Consider the following 16,934-nt stretch of genomic DNA (forward strand, 5'->3'; position numbering starts at 1 on the left):
AATGACTTGGAAATAACCCTTCAAGTCTCTGATGGTAGCCTTTTATGGCCACATACACAGTGTCACCATAAACTGCTAGAAGGACAAAGGTAGCCCCTATGGTGGTGTCGGGACCCACATTATTACCAAAGAGGAAGGGGAAGGGTTAGGGCCATTTATACAAAAAGTTGTCATTGCAGGGATGCCATACTCCCATATCTGTCTGGATTATTGCCATCCCATATGGCTGTCACCCTAGGGGATCTGTGTGAGTATCCCCACATTGAAAGAATAAATGGGCTTCATTCAGATAGAGGAAGGCACTATAATCAGTACGGTAGATGGGAAAACACATAGAAAAAAGGGAAAAGGATATGTTTCACTTCTTGTAAATGTATTATCTGTCACAATATTATGAGGGTCACGACAACAGTGTGGTGGCCTTCTGACAAGACAATCACTGCCCCATGCAACCTATAGTGCTGCAACCCATGAACATGCATGTAAACTTCTGCAACTCCAAATAGTTCAGGCCTACCTAACAGGAGTAGACATTTCAGTGTAGTATCATTTCTATAAATCAGCCCAAACCAACACACAACTGTTATGCTACCTAGAGGCACGAAAGTCTGGGAGTTATGAAAAACAGCTAATCCAGAACCAAGCCCATTAAGAGCTGAAACAAATACAGCAATGAAAATTAGATAAAAAATGTAATAAATGTGGCATATTATATCATTATAAAATAGATGTTCATACATATACATTAACAAAAGCACATTTACCTGAATGATGCAATTAATTCAGCAGTCACTGAAGTCTGAACTTCCTGCTGTTTTACTTACTAATGCAGTATAATATTAAGTTATTGAAAAAACTCTGTACAACCTTAAGTCAATTATTTTTTAATTAACATACTACAGATATGCAGTGGCAATAATACAGGAAATCATTGTTTAGTTAAACATCAATATTCTTCTATCACTGGCTAGTGGGTACTGTTTGTAACACACAGAGAGCGAGAGAGAATCTGTTTGTCATACTGTTTGAGGTTTCATGGGGTTATATACAGAGGACAATTTATTGAAGTAATACTTCATAGTATAAAACTTTCTTTTACACAGAATCTACTACAAAGTTAATACTAGATGTTTATTTCTTGCAAACACATTTTTTTTCTATTTATTGTGTTGACCTGAAATGTTTGAAATTGCAGAAGCTGAAATGTCAGAACAAAAATTTTGACATTGACATGATTGTGTGACCATTACTTAAAGCAGTTGTGCATACATAATTAGTCCACTGAGTGCAGTCAAACTACATTATGATTTTATGATCTGAACATCAGCTAACACTGAACTCATACACACTGTAATAAAACAGTATTTTACATTTAATCTGATCGTGACACATCATAAGAGCTGCACCACATAACAATATGTAATTTATTGTGGTTATACTTGATACAAGATGGTCATACCTTAGAGGGTTTAAGAGAATTAAACTCTGTATCCTTCAAATTATTATCACATTGTTGCACATTCTTTTTTCATGATGTCCCACATAAAGCTGAATGAATGCAAAATCTAACTTAACCAAGTAGCTCAATAAGTAGAACATTGTGCTGAAATAGATGTTGCATTCCGAGGTGCAAGCGACAGATTAGTCTATAAGATGGAAAATACTGCTCTAGTTATTCTTTTTTTTTTTTTAGTTGAACAGTTCTTAACTGCGGGAAGGATACAGAAGTTATCCAGTTATTTGACAAAGTAAATGTACAGAATAAATACTTCATGCAGAATATATGATTTTAGAAGGAAATGAATCCATGGTTAAATTGTACTTTTTGCAGCAAAGACTTAGCTCTCCACTTCAGCTGTTTACTTCAAAAGTCTTATAATTGCAGTCTGTAAAGCCTGTATTTGACTTCCGGACACGGACACTGCCAATCACAATATTGGTAAGTGCTGTACATTCCCATAATGCCACAGTACTCCACCATCTGCAGTTAGCGGGCATGCAGTCCAGGTGACATTGAGAAGCCTAGCCCATATTCCCAGTTGCCCCTAAGCACCATCTGGTTAACTGACTTTCTTAAGGTCACAAAGAAGGCTGTTGAGAGAATCAAACACCCTGTACTACAAGAACTACAGCAAACAGCCTTAATTACTTTGCCAACTGACAGACCATGGGAATGGAAGCTGGAAAAATCTGATAGTGTCAGACAGCAAGGCAACCTGTGGTTGCTAGTTTTCAGAGTGAAATACAGAATTTGTGGACTGTATTTTTAAATGCATTTCTAGGAAAAAGTAATGCAGCTGGAGGACTGATTTACTGTTCATCTCTAAAAATTGGCTTAATCTATGTCAGCTGTGCATTTCATTCGATGAATGTTAACGTGTCAACATGACAAGGTTTTAAACATGCACATTTACTGCTGCTACTGTCTCCAGCATCATTGAAAAGTTATCTAGGCATAGAAGATACAGCCCTTAACAAATATTTTCCTGCCACTTTAGAAAAGCAAGGCCAGTGAAAAGATTTTTCCCCCACCAGGTGAACATCTCTGCATTGTAATTCTCTATGTCTTAATTTAAGTTCATTTTTAGGTCAGACTGTGAATATTTTTTTTTTATTCTGGTGGTTCATATTTTCTCCTGAACATATTTTTCTGGAAGCCTCCATTTATTACTACTATTCTTTACAGATTAGTAAGGTAGTGCGGAGGGGGGGGGGGGGCTCTTCAGCACCACCTTACTAATGTGTGCTAACTCTAACCCTAACCCCAACCCCAATCTTATGTCTTTCTCTAGAAAAAACCCTTTTCATAACACTGCCACTACACTACACTAAACGTTCAGACCCCCCCCCCACACACACACACACACACACATGCACACATACCACATACAGCTGGACACAAGTACAAAACAAAATTTATCTCCTTACCTAGCTCATGCTCCCAGCCCCAAATGATAAAACCTTTGGTTCAGCCAAAAGTTTTGGCATTAAAATCTCATACCCACACCTAAGCCATATACCTGTGATCTTATGGATTTATACATATTCCAAGGCCAATGAGTCACAAAACAATCCTGTCATGCCAGGAACCTCCCAAAGGCAACACCTCCATTCTCCATGAAGGTCAAATCAGTCAATCATGGAATAAATTTGTGGAATTGTCTTCAGTCATCTAGTTTATGGTTAAAGGATGATACAGGCTTTTACTGCTGATCATGCAGCAGAAGTCTTTTTCCAGAAGTTTGGGAGGTGCTAGGTTATGAACCTGTCCATTCATCATCTTTCATTTTGTTTTAATAAAAGTGTTCATGCTTATTTCACTATTTGAACTTTACTGGTCTAGTGGTTTGTGTGGTATTTTATTGGTTCTACCACTTTTTTGTGGTTCTACATCTTTTATTTATCTGTAGGTGAAGCTTTAGGTCCCAGGGTCTTGTACTGATGAAGATATTGGATTTGCAGAGAAACAGGACAATCGGGCCTCTAATAACATGAGACAGAGACCCCCCTCTTCAAATGTATATAATTAACTGAATAAAGGGATAGAGCAAGCTTCCAGCCACTCATGCTAGCTCAGAGAGTTTAGAACTTTGACTTTTTTGGTTGGAAAACTGTACAGTTGTCTATTTTTTTATGTTTAATGAGATACATCCCAAAGGGGTGTAGTTCTAGATAACTGGCCTGATCAATGTTGCATATAAGGGAGCGATTACCCCTTCAGAACTTGATGATACTCCTTTGACAATTAGCTTGGCAAAATAAAAGGATTTACTTACAGGCATTCTTACTAGGTAGTCAAAAGAGAGACAGACCTATCAACCCAAGTACCCATAACTACCTTTTCATTTTGTAGACGTGTGTTTTCTAGACAGTAGTGATGAGAGGCGGGGATGTCTACCAAAGTAGTGATACGACACTTTTTAGCATTCAGTTTGAGCCCATTTTAGTACCCAAGAGTTTACTAGGGCAAGTTAATTCTGGAGGGTTTGGGTGTCATAAGGTAACTTAATAACAACAAATACAAAAAAGAAGAGGAATCAGCACTGAGCTCTGAGGGATACCACTTGTCACTTTCATACTCTCTGATGAAGTACCTGCAACTTGTACTGTGTGGGCTCCATATTTCAGAAAGCTTGCTATCCATCCTACCATATATGGATTGACATTTGAAGCTTTCCTATGATGCCAGTATACGGAATGGTGTGGAAGGCATTGGCCAGGTCAATATACACTGAGTGCGCTACATGGCAAACATCTACAGCTTATGCAACCCTTTTGAAGACATTTACCAGACTAAACAGACAGAAACTACACTTCACAAAACCAAACTGCTAGGGGACAAGTCTAACAAGATTCTTGATATCACAGTTTATGAAGATCAGTTATAACACATTCCATTGCTTTGCAGATGAGACTTGTATGCTGGCACGTCTGTAATTACCTAGGTTGGTTATAAGGCCTCAGTGGTCTCCATGACTTATAGGTAAACTTAAGTCAAACTGTTTCAGAAGTCTGCCTACAGTGGTATGTTTAACACTATTAATTAAGCAACATAATTATTGTTGGGTCCTCCAGAGGAAGTATTTTTGGTCTTAGCACTTTCAGTAAATTATCTTTAGACATAAATGGGGGAGTAAGGGATTTAGACAGGTAGGTGCTTTGAATAGAGGTCTCAGGATGAAGTTGTTACTGAATTTGTTTGCAAGGAAATAAGCAATGTCAGTTGGAACAAAATAGGAAGCCCTATTATAAATAAGTTTTTAGCAATGTAGGGTATTTTTTTTTAGTTTTGTAACATAAAGAAGGATTTAGAATTATTTTTGGATTCAGAGGCCAGCCTAGGTTCATGGCCTCCTTTAGTGGACCTGATAGTATTCTTCAGTTTTTTGCAATGCTTTTGATATTACCCTTGAGAAGATGGGTTTTGTATCTACTAAACAATATAAGGGGTTTGTTTCTTTAGTTGTATGGTATCAGTGGTGGTGGACCACCAAGGAGGCTTATTTCAAATTTTCCATGATGCTTGATTCTGGTATGGACTGACAGCTGTAAACATTTTTCAAAATATGTGTAGAAGTCTTCAGTGATTCTTAGTGCTGTGTTAAGGTCTGGAGAGGTTCAGTCATAGATTTCATCAAATAGTAAGTTGAGTTTGGCATGTCTGTAGGCCACAAATTCAGTGAGATATGTTGTAGGAGCTTTTAGGAGTTTAAAGGAAAAGCTCATGAGTTTATGGTCAGAAATATATGTGGAAGGAAATATTACAACAGTAGTGCAAGAGGCGGCCATATTTGTAAAATTCAAGTCAAGAATGTTGTACCCTCCAGTAGGTTTATTTACCATCTCTTCAAGGGAATATCTTTTTTCTAAGTCTAAGAATGTCTGGCTGTATCTTACATTGGAAGCATAGCTGTCCCATTTTATTGACAGGAATTAAAGTCACCCAAATTACATGGGTTTTTGCTAATAGGGAAAGCATTTAGTGCACAAAGGGATCTTACATTGTCAACAGGGTAAAATGAAGGTTTTCTATAGCAAGCTATTACTTGATAATTAATCCTACCTAAAGTTATATGAAATTTAGTGAATTCAGTTTGTGAGTCTCTAGGGATTTGCAAGAAGGTAATATATTCACTGACAAATATGGAGATTACATCACAGTTATCACAGGGCTAGAAAGCATGAAAAACACAAATTCTTGGTATACAGGGAGTGATTTCCTTATATCTAAACCATGGGTCAGTAACTACACAGACATGGATGTTATCCAAATGCATGAGTGCCTCAAGATCAGGTATTTTATTGTTCAGACAAAAACAAACAAACAATGGTTCCTCAAGTGAAGTCTAGTTAAAAAAACTTTACAAGCCACACAAACTAAATTTATTGTTTAAACTTCTTGCATTAAGAAAAAAACACCTTAAAATAATCTGAATTTGGAGACTGATATGCAAGTTTCTTGGAATGCTCATCAACTGAATTCTGCCTCAAATGCACCAGGGGGCTGCAAAGGCTTTAGCCAGTATGCAAAAGCCTTGAAATGACAGCCGTAGACCATCTGTAGTAAGCAAGTCGGACTGTCGAGAATCTCATCCCATCCTGACACATACTTGATCCACCCTAGCATGACACCAATATTAAATCAATTACTCAAGACACTTTTCTTTTCTTTGTAGTGAGGCATCAGTCAAGTGAAGGAAGGATTCTATTCAGGATTAGTGTCTTGTTTGTATATGTAACATACCTGGTATATACTGACTTATATTTTTGCATGTCCCTCAGGGTTCTGTGTCGCACCTCATTCACTTCCACATGCATCACTACCATATTATAGTCATACTTGTGAAGAATTAGAGCTCTTAGGGCCCTTGTGACATCAGCGATCCTGTCATCTGAAAGACAGCTCACTGTAAACCTCTTCTTATCTAGCCTTCTGAGTGATGTGCCAGAGTGCCTGGCAATACAGTCACCAGTCACTAAACACTGTCATTGCTGCTATAATGATAGATTTGGAGTTTTTTTTTTTTTTTTAAGTGTGACTATGGTAGGCATGCATTAGGAGGATTTGTGGCCCGATTTTTACTGGACTTAATCTCCTTAGTTTTTAGAGGCATTGGAAGTGATTGTTTTACAGCTTCAGCAAAAGACATCTTAGTGCAGTTAGAGAAGCATCTTTGTACAGCTGCATGAAGCTTATAAAGAAATTTTATAGGGGACAGGGAAGCCTCCAGATTAATTAATTATCTACACCTATCTCAGAAAGAATTACTTGTGAAGAGTATAAGTTCATTAACTGTGAGCACAAGACAGTCTGCATAGTGTCTTACTAGACCAAGTGTTAAAGTGCTGACAACAGAGGTGAAACTAACAGGCTAATGTTAAGGAGTAAAGAAAATGCAGATGAGGAACTTCCCAATTTGATCTTCTAGGGCTCACTGCTATGAGCTGACAGCATAGGACTGGGAAGAGCTATAAAAGACAAACTTAGGTAAGTAAGGGCAGGCAACAGAGCAGACAACAAGTTTAAAAGAGCAACAAGGTTTGCCTAGGTGGACACACTGTATTCTAGGTCTAAGGAATATATTGAGAGGACAAATGTATTTAAACAGCTTAAGCTTATATTCCTTCTTTCGACATTTTCAACTATGGACGATAAAATGCCTTGACAAAATTCCCAAGCCATCCACTCTGTCAATGAACCACCAATTTGCTAAAATTAATTGTACCTGTATATATATATATATATATATATATATATATATATATATATATATATATATACACACACACATATATATACATATATATATTTACATACATAACTACTATAAATATGAGAATGTCAGTGAAATAGAAAAATCACAAAAACTTTTCATAACAAAACTGTGTGAAAAATGCCAGTTACTAACAGCCTGTTTTTTTTTTTTGCTATGATTTCAGGTGATCATGTACATGACTGCCCTAACATTATTTATAAAAGTAAATCAAATAAAAACACTTCTACTAATGATATACTGAAATCAATTTCCTTAAAACAGCAGTCACCTTCTAGGAAATGGAGGAACCTGTTACCATCCTTCAACAACATAATCTTTCCTGTGTTGTTCTCTGGCTTGCATGAAGGATATCTTAACAGTACTAGTTCTTTTATCTAGATGTGTGTTTAGGCTATGATGTCATCCTTCCATGATATTGTGAGTTTATGAAATCATTTCTTGACATAAGTCATCCATATTCCAGAAGCCTCCTAGGAATATGGGAGGGAGGCATGACAGGTAGGTATTGCATGCACCATATCTTTTTTGTTTTCTAAAAACAAATATATTCTCAATTAAGTACAGAGGTTGAAGGAACTTTATGGTATGTCAGATTTTTTTATGTGTTTCTTCAATACATGAAAGAGGGATGCATGTAAGTGCTGGTAGTCGATTCACGTCTCAGACACATGTATGCCATAGACAGTGCCTTTGTACATTGTAACAAATGCATTGTCTGAAGTGAAGGCTAAAGTGGAAACAGTATCCTTTTAACTGACAACATGTGAAAAAGCAATAATTTTACCATTCAGAAAGTTAAAGCAAACATGTTTTGGACAGATATTAGTGTCCACTGCATTGGCTGGCTCTAGTAGCCTTTTTAAAATATGTCATATATATGCTTCACAGTTTGCAACCTTTTGCATAACTTAGTGGAAATATATTAAATTCTGGTGTACTTGAATGAGTGCATGTGTGCTGTACAGTAGTTTGCATAAGGATGTATGAAAACGTTCATTTGTCTACTAAGATGAATGCAGCCTGTGCAACGTATTCCATTTCTGGCAGCTGTGATTTACACTGATATGTTATATGAACACTGTATCAAACAATAAAAGAACAACTTTTTAAGATGTATATTATGATGGGTCTATATTAGAACATCGAATGTTTAATGGTTCGAATCACTAAAGGTCGACCTTTAATGATTGAACCATTAAAATTTCGAATGTTCGGGAAAAAAAAAAGAAAATCTAAAGGATGTAAGCACACCCCCCCTGCTACTTAAATATACCAACTCTGAGACCGCACTACATTGAAGTAAACAGAAATCTCATTTACTCGTTCAATGTTCTGTACTTTCGCTATTCTCGTGTCAAAAATGTTGGATTCGACATTGTCGGCTTTCGAGAATACAATAGGTAACCTATTATGACACTTTATAATATGAATCTCTTCTATGGAATCTGTGGGTGGTTGATGAAAATCTGTGGATCTTAAGAACAATCTCCAGAAAAGCAAAAATGTAATTATGATTGGGGGATGCATATTATATCTTTAAGTATGCTATCCTGTAATAATCCACTTTCTTAAGGTACAGTGATCTCAGAATCAGAATGCATAAGTATCGCCTTATGGAGGCACATCTCCCCAAAACAGGAAGCAAGAAACAAAAGCATTCCTGAAAACTGTTTTGAAAGTATAATGCAGAGTTTCAAAATTTCCTTTTTTATTTTCTTGATGTTTCAGTACATGCAGTATCAGATAATACATACCTCTCTCGGCATTCTGGACACAGCTAAAAATAATGTGTGTGTGGGGGCAAAGGCACAAAAGCAGGGGCAAGTTTTTACATACTGCTCAGTTTCACATTAAATTTTATTAGGACAACAGTTTTTTATATCAACATGCATTTTCTGAACTATAAGTATAAAATTCTAATGTCTGGCATTAATGATTGTCTGTAATCCTCAGTGATTTATCAGAAAATTAAAATTTTATGGGGGACAAGGTAAACATATGAGGCAAAATAAGAGTAGTTTTGAGTTATGCATAATTCTGATAGAAAGCTGTAATCGATGGCAGATGGTCTCAACTTTCTTTGTTTTAGCCTCTGAATGCCCTGTTTGAGTGCTGCCTTACAAAACATTGTGTGACTTTAGTTGATACATCTGACAAAAGATCTGTACTAGTTTGTACCAGTGCATCTGAAGCAAACTCAACATATGTCATTAACTTCTCCTGTATATTACAAATCTCAGCAACTGCTGGTTAAATTCTGCCCACCATCACAAGATTCTATAACTGCTCCCCTATTGCTTTTATCTGTTACTTTGTGAATACATCTCCTCTAATTTCTACTGGTAGTTCTTTTTTCCTTAAGGCAAATGAAACAAATTACAATTCTTCTCTTATTTGACTAGTTACAGAATAGAATCCGTTCAAGAACAGCTGGTGCTACTTTTGTGACTAGGGTTGGTATTCATAATCATTATGCGAAAGTGTAAATGCTAAAGGCAGTCAGTGCTGTTTCTGCATATATACAGCAAAGGCATAATTCACAGAGGCCATTTATGCTAACACAAGATGCAAACGAAAATATGATATAAAACAGTGTATGCTAATATTTTCCCTTTCTGCCTGTTTGCAATTCACAGTTATATTTTTGTGAGTTTCTACACCATCCACACATATGTTATAAAAGGTGGAATTATACCTTTTTTATCTGCTTTCCAAAGGGCAAAAGATACTGTCTCTGGCTGCTACTAATGGTCCCCATGTGGCTATTAATTATGTAAATCAGTACAAATTGAATGACAATTATATTAATAATTGTGTTACATTATAAACACAGGTATTCTGCAGTATATACATGTGGGTGTGTGTGTGCAAAAATTAATATACTGAAACTTGATTTTATTTATGTTTGTTGACTGGGTTAGTCCCACTAGGCAAGTAGCCTCTTTTCAGATGAGAGCCCAGGTGGTATTTATACCACTAGGGGAAATTTGGCCAGGGCATTATAGAACTTCCCCTATTCACATTTCACACAACATGTGCATATCCCATTCCTAGTGCAGTGGTGACTGGCAGGAAGGTGCTCAAGATGGAGAAAGCTATGGAAGGAACACAGGCAATCGACAGCTCAAAAAAGATGTTTGTGGAGTTAGAGAGAATTCTTTAATAATATTTCACAAATAACTGTTTGTGGAATCAGAGGAGTCAGTGAGAGAGGAGTGAACTGTTACAACCTTCAAGTCAGGAGGGTTGCAGAATGATACACTGAATAATATGATTCACCAGAGTCAACCAGGGAAATAATGGAGAAAATACAGTGAGAGGAATCAGAGGCCATTTTGAAAGGGGGAAGTACTCAAAAAAGAAGAACATATGCTGAAACAGATGCAAGTAGTCACAGAATCCAGAAATAGAAAAGAAAAAAGAGGGTACTATGAATAGAACATACTCGGTGAGAGTACAAAGTAAATCAAATAAGGAGATAAACAGATATGAGGTATGGGGCACTGCAATACTTCCTTTAGACATGAAAACAGGGTTTATATCAGTTCATTGAAAACTAACTTCAGTGAATGGCCATTGATCAAATGTTCACATTAGTGAATGCATTTCACATGGCAGTGAGTTTCTGGGCAATGCACTGACCATCACACATACAGCTGTATATCAAACCCACCAAGATGGGGGATATTTCCCCCCACACACCCCCACTTATATATACCAACTGCATGATCACACTACATTGGGGAAAAGGGCAAATTTCCTAATGCTGACCAAGTAACTCACTGCCCTTTGAAAAACATTCACTAATGTGAACACTGAATACACATCCATTTGCTGGTTTATGTTTGATAAATGACAGCTTGCTGAAGTTAGTTTTCAATGAAATAATACAAACCCATGAAAACACAAGAGGTTAGAGCCTTTATCATAATAAATAAAAGAGACATTTTGTGACTTTTTTGAGACTGCACAGGGTATGTAAATGTTTTTGTTAAAAAATACATATACAGTTTTGAACAGACGTGGAAAGAGAGACTTTGAAAGGACATTTAAAAAATATATGTAAAGAAGTGATGGACATTTCAAAAGTTTATGATAACGGGGATTTATGGACTGGGGTTGGGATAATAATATTATTTGAAAAATGAAAATGGATAACATTATGCCTATTCAAAGTATTATGAATGTTGAAGGAAACAAGGGTGTGTTAAAATATTGTGGACATCCAAAGACATGTTTTCTTGTTGTGGAAGAGAAGGACATTTAGTGAATAACTGTGACTAAATGAAATGTTATATATGTAAGAAAACAGGACACAATATAAAGAAATGTAAACTTGAATGTTATAAATGTAAACATTTGGATATTTATGAATAGATTCTAAAGAAAAACATAATAAAACAGTGAAAATAAGGGAGGAGGACAAAGAACAAAATGGGAATGAATTAGAAATATGAATAGAGGAAACCTGAGAAAACAAAAAGGATGAAAATAAAAAGAAGTAGTAGAAGAAATAGAAATGGATTTGGAAGTTTGTGATGAGGAAGATTTAAGTTGGAAAGTCATAAAAGGAAAAAAGAATTTTATTGGTAAAAGAGTAAAAGTCAGAAAAAGTTTAAATGCATAAACTTAAAAAAAGAATAAAGGAAATGGATGATAAATATATTTCAAAATGGTATAAGAAGAAAATTATTTCCTTTAAATTAAGGAATAGAGAAAGTAATAATTTAAGAATTTTTTTGCAGTAAATGTAAACGATATGAAATATAACGAGAAGGATATGGATTTTAGAAAGGTGTAATGAATATAATGTAGATTTAAGTGTTTTGGAAGATGTAAGATTTCTAACAAATGATGCAAAACTGCAGACAGAAAAAATATGGGATAAAGAGCTAATAAGGAATTTAGGAAATGAGTGATGTTGAGGAATAGCAGTACTATGCAGAAGAGTAGTGAGGATCCTAGATGTGTTAGAAAGGGAAGACTAACAATTGTAGATTTAAGATGGCTATGAAACGTTTATAGAATTATAGCTATTTGTGCTTATGTAATATGTAAAGAAAGAAAGAAAGAATGTATTTCAACAGATGTTAGATTATGTAGAAGTAAATATGATTATTATAATAAGAGGAGATTTCAATTATGATTTAAGGTGCAATTGAAAAAAGAATGGAAAGGATGTAAAACATTATAGAAGTTATGAAACAAAGTAAACTGGCAATATGAAACAGAAAATTATGGCTGTATAGAAGTACATTAAAATCTGAGATTGATTATGTAATAATATCCAAGGAATACATATAGCAGAAGAAGCTGTTGTGACAGGATTTACAGACCATTTCGTAATATGGATGGAAATAAATGAAAATAAAGAATATATTAGAATAGGAAAGTGTATAAACAGGATAAATGCTAAATCATGGAATGAAAAAGGAAAGGAATTAATTATACAGTTATGGAGAGATCATGTTATTATAAGGGTATTTTATGTTAGTTAGTTAGAATGGTGGATTATTTTTAAAACAAAATATAAAGGAAGTTTTTTTTTACTAAGGCAAAATAAGATAAGAACTATGGGAAAACAAGGTTATGCAAAAATGTATAAACATGCATTTGAGAATTAAGAAAACACTGGCAGCAAATATTACGATAAAGAGAAAGAAATTTATAAAATAAACTAAAGGGAAAATGGAAGATGTATCAGCATATTTAAGCAAAATAGTGAGGAATAGTAGTATAATGACAGAAATGAAAAATAAAAAAGGAGAGGCAAAAAAGTAAATCTCAGAATATGGAAATTAAAGTAAATTAAGTAGATAAAATGTTTAAAAAAGGGAGAACATAATATGAAATGGGAAGGAAAAATATTCTCGGAGCAAGTTAATATGGAAGTTGAAAACAAAATTACTTTGCTTGAATTGGAAAAAGTGCTTTAACAGTTAAACATAGATTTGGCAGCAGGTCCGGATGTAATCAGATTTTTAAATGTATAAAAATTTAGGAGAATGGGAAAAAGAATATTTGTTACATGTTCTGAATGAGTGTTTAAATGAGTTTGAATCATTAGGAATTATGTAGTGGAATTAAAATTCATATGGAAGAAAAGATAAAACAAGATAAAAAGACTTGGACAACAATAGATGCTAAATAATACTCATGATATGATATTTACGAAAATAATGGAGAAATGATTTGAAAATAAGGTGGAATATATAATAGAAGAAAGCTTATATAGCAAGAAAGGAAACATGCGTCAAGAATTATTAATGATAGTAAGGGAAACCATGGATGATATCCTAAACAGAAGAGAGGATATCAATTTGATGGTAGGTGATATTAATAAAGCTTTTAACTCACTAGAACATGAGACATTGGGGGAAATAATAAAGATGTATAATTTTGTTAACAAAATGAAGAAAGTGTATATGACAGCATATGGTAATAAGAAAGTAAGAATTTTGCTGAATGGATGGCTTAAGTAAAGAAATAGACATGAGCAATGGTATAAGACAAGGGCGCATTATAAGTACCATTTTAATTGCTTTAGTTACGAATGTGGTAGTTAGAGAGTTCAATTATAAAACAAAGAATGCAAAATATGTAAAGCAGACAGGTACAGAAATTCTAGTGTTAGTGAAATACACAGCTGATATTGTAACAAATGAAAATAAGGTCTGGATGAAATAAGCTATATTTTCTGTAACTGACTGAAAGAAATAGGTATGTCATTGAATAAAGATAAAAGTATTGGAGATAGAGTAAAAATAGCAGGTATACAATTTACAATCAAAGAACTCTGTATTATATATACATTTTGATAAAGAAGGACATAAAACACAATAGGAAACATTATTAAAAGAACTGAAAGAAAAGTGGGTTTTATGGAAAACATACAGATTAGAAAGAGAAAAGTAAACCTGATAAATTCAATATTAATAGGTAAACTAGCATATTTATCAAGTGTGTTTACGCTTCCAAAACCATAGGAGAAACAATTGTTAGAAGTATTTTTTTTTCGTGTATATGGAATTCTAAACTAAATCCAGTTAAAAGTGGAGTACTGTATACTGGACTAGGCCTGCTAAATCCAGTAGTATAAGCAACAGTTTTGAAATGGATATATTAAAACAATGAAGAATTAGTAACAAGATTGTTTAAATATAAGTGTGAGGAATTTTGGGAAACAATAAGAAGAAATAGAATGTTTTAATAAAGAAACAGAAAATTATCAACAAAATAAAGCTGGATAAAATAGAAGAAGATCATAAAACACAGTATAAACTATAAAGAGGGAATATTATTGTGTTAATCCATGGGCAACTGTACCAGAGGAAAAGATTAAAGCAATAAAAGAAATAGATATAATAATAAAGTCAAATGTCAATATTTTTTATGAAGATTGGGAATAAAAAAATTACCAGTAACAGGTAGTGTGCCATAGAAAAAGTAGAGTGAAAAAACATGTTTACATTGCGATGAAAAAGAAACCACAGAAATTTTTCTTCTTTTAATTTAAGACAGTAAAACAATTTGAGGGAAAAATATGTGTAGAAAGTTTGGGGAAGATTTTAAGGACATTAATAGTATAAATATGGATATGACTGAATATGGGTATTATAGGAACAGAAGCAAAGAAACAAAAATACGATTGGATAAAAATGTTTTATATAGTATGGGTATTACTGAATGAGAGAATAAATGAAATCATGCTTAATGGGAAATGGATACTCTCAATAATATTAAGAAAAATTAGATGTTTAGGGAAAAAGGAGTGGGGGTCTAATATGAGTAAGAACGTATATGAATAATTAAAATTAAAATAACAGGTTATGTATAGAAACTAAAATTATGTAAATAATTGGGTAACGTTTTCAAATATATACATTTATAAAAATGTAAATGTGTATATAAGGTTTTCTGTAAATAAGATGTAAAGAAAGGACACAAACTCTTTTTGATAGGTACCATGGGATTTTTTTACACTCATCTGAAATAACACCAAATCAAGCAGATGGGGCCTTGGTTTAATATCTCATCTGAAGGAGTGCATCACCCCTAACCCCAAATACTGCACTGCACTGTCAACAATTGAAATCTAAACCCACAGCTTTCTGCCACACAAGTGAGTGTGCTACCTGTTAAGCCACTGACACTGATTCACTCATTAGCCAAAGAATGCAACAATAAAAGCATGCCTGCTTTCATCACCAACAAATCAAAGATCAGAATGCAAAAACACTTACGGTGATACAACACACATATTCATAGAAACGTACTGCAAGTCCCACTTCATCAAGTTAAAGTTGTGTTATATTAACCTGCATAACATCATCAACAAATGCATAATAGTATTTCAACCATCTTATGTCATTTCTAACATTCATAAATGTCAGTCCCAAATCCCACAGTAAAGCAGCATGTAACCTGTCAGTACAATACGTCAATGAAAATCCGGAACATCAGACTCCACTCACTTCATATCATGTACTTATAGCCTATGTAGCATAATCTATACATACCAAACATATTTCAAACATATATTTCACATTGCCTTTATTATTACTTCCCCATACATTTCCATTGCTGCTGCAATGAATTCCCATTTATAAATGACACCCACAACATGAATCATCTGCATCTAACAATCAGATCAATGAAAGACACAATTTTGCTAATAGGCGTTTTATAAAATGAATATGAATTGCTTTGAAATAATTTAAAATCTTATTATTATTTTTATCTTACTTGATACATTTTATTCTTTCCTATCACAATTTCATTTGCAAATTAGGCTGAGTTGTGCTAATCTCCATGAATTGCAATAATACCTGAGGTCAACACTTACACATAGCTAGACCTATGGTAGCTGTGGACATGAGTGACGCTGAGCAAAGCTGTCCTAAAGAATGCATGGACAAGCCTAATAGATCTCAATATCCCTATAGTTAGAAAAAGGAAAATGGAGTCAGCAGCGGTTAACTTTACACAAATGTGACGTCAAATCCATGCCCATCCTGCATATTATGACATACCTCATTATCCCAAAACACTCACTAGTTTATATTATGGGATAATGTCATCATAAGGAACATTTATTTTAAAGTGAAATTTAAAATAAATTATGCTACACCCCCACATCTTCGAACACAGCTCTCCCGAACTGTTCCTTCTGTATTTCCCTCTGTGTTATGTCCCCCATTTTCAAGCTTTCCTATGTTCCCTGGTCCAGTCTTTTACAGAAACTAACAGGATTTCCATACAAGAATACATAAAAAAAGTTTATCTGTTTTTTAAAAGTTAATAAAAATAGCTGCACTTCATGTCACCTGCCTTAAACATTTCCAACATGCTTGCACATAGGTTTTCACATATTACTTCACATATACTTAAGGAATAACTTCATCAGCATTATGCAAATAAACACTACACCTCTTAGTACCTAGGGACTATGAATATCTCTGCAGATATTGCTTTTTTTGTTCCGTGGTCATCATTGCAGTGCCACTGATAATCTTAAATGTGAAGATGTACTAGGGTGTAACACATCTCACTAATACATGTGCAGAGACACACACACACACAAACACACACACACAAACACACATAAGCATACATATAAGTATGTATGCAAATGCGACATATATCAGTGACAGGAAC

This window comes from Protopterus annectens, chromosome 4.part1, assembly GCF_019279795.1.
Source record: "Protopterus annectens isolate FY-2018-M chromosome 4.part1, PAN1.0, whole genome shotgun sequence".
NCBI lineage: Eukaryota > Metazoa > Chordata > Ceratodontiformes > Protopteridae > Protopterus > Protopterus annectens.